The sequence below is a fragment of the Acipenser ruthenus genome, chromosome 56, assembly GCF_902713425.1.
Source record: "Acipenser ruthenus chromosome 56, fAciRut3.2 maternal haplotype, whole genome shotgun sequence".
NCBI lineage: Eukaryota > Metazoa > Chordata > Actinopteri > Acipenseriformes > Acipenseridae > Acipenser > Acipenser ruthenus.
Genome location: NC_081244.1, coordinates 2,580,160 through 2,581,017, shown reverse-complemented (window position 1 = coordinate 2,581,017; position 858 = coordinate 2,580,160). Strand labels below are relative to the sequence as shown.

General features: G+C 36.0%; 1 non-coding gene across 1 annotated transcript; it reads left to right on the top strand.

Moving 5' to 3' along the window:
- The first annotated feature begins 289 nt into the window (after positions 1–289).
- Positions 290–362, top strand: trnar-ucg (transfer RNA arginine (anticodon UCG)). Its single transcript has one exon. It is a non-coding gene; the product is annotated as a tRNA-Arg (tRNA).
- The last annotated feature ends 496 nt before the right edge of the window (positions 363–858 follow it).

Genomic DNA, 858 nt, shown 5'->3' with positions numbered 1-858 from the left:
ATGCAATGACTGGACAGCAGCGAGGTCTTACATTAACATTACAAAATAACTTCTGACACCCAAGATGTTTAAACCTTGTGTTGCTTGTGTGCTATGAAAGCACATCTGAGTTTTGATCATCACTTTTCCTACCTCGCCAGACAGGATCGAGCCACAGCATACAGCACAGCTAAATGGAAACACAGAACGTTGCTTTTAAAATCAACAAAATTAACTTAGTTGAAATTCTGTTTGTTATGGAACAGGACACACTCATTGTAGACTTAAGTATCACCTGATAAGTGTGAAAGACCGCGTGGCCTAATGGATAAGGCGTCTGACTTCGAATCAGAAGATTGAGGGTTCAAGTCCCTTCGTGGTCGACATTTTTTATATATATATATATATAAAAAAAATGGTATTATGATTCATTGGTGATTGTAATATGTATGTGGTATTAGATAATACAATTTAAATCACTGCACATTTTTCTGTAGACAAAAATGTTATATTGAGGGGAACGGTAATTCCTCGTACAAGTTAGAAAAACTTGTTTGAAACTACTGAGAGTCTCTATACAGCTCAGAGTTTAGCTGTTTTTACCATGTTGCAGCGGCAACACTTAATTGACTTAGAATTACCATCTGTACCAGTATCAAAAGTCTGAAACTTTCTTACCTCAAATGTGAAAAAAGTACATACCTCTTATACACAATGAGATATAAGTCGTCAAACTAAGGTGAAATTGTTATTCTCCTTCTTCTTCCTCTTCTGTCTACTTTTTAAGGGTGTGTAGCGACTATTCAAACAGAAAAGCTAAATAACTGGACATCTACCAATCATGTGGTTCCACATGTTGGTCAATGTCAAAACATACCA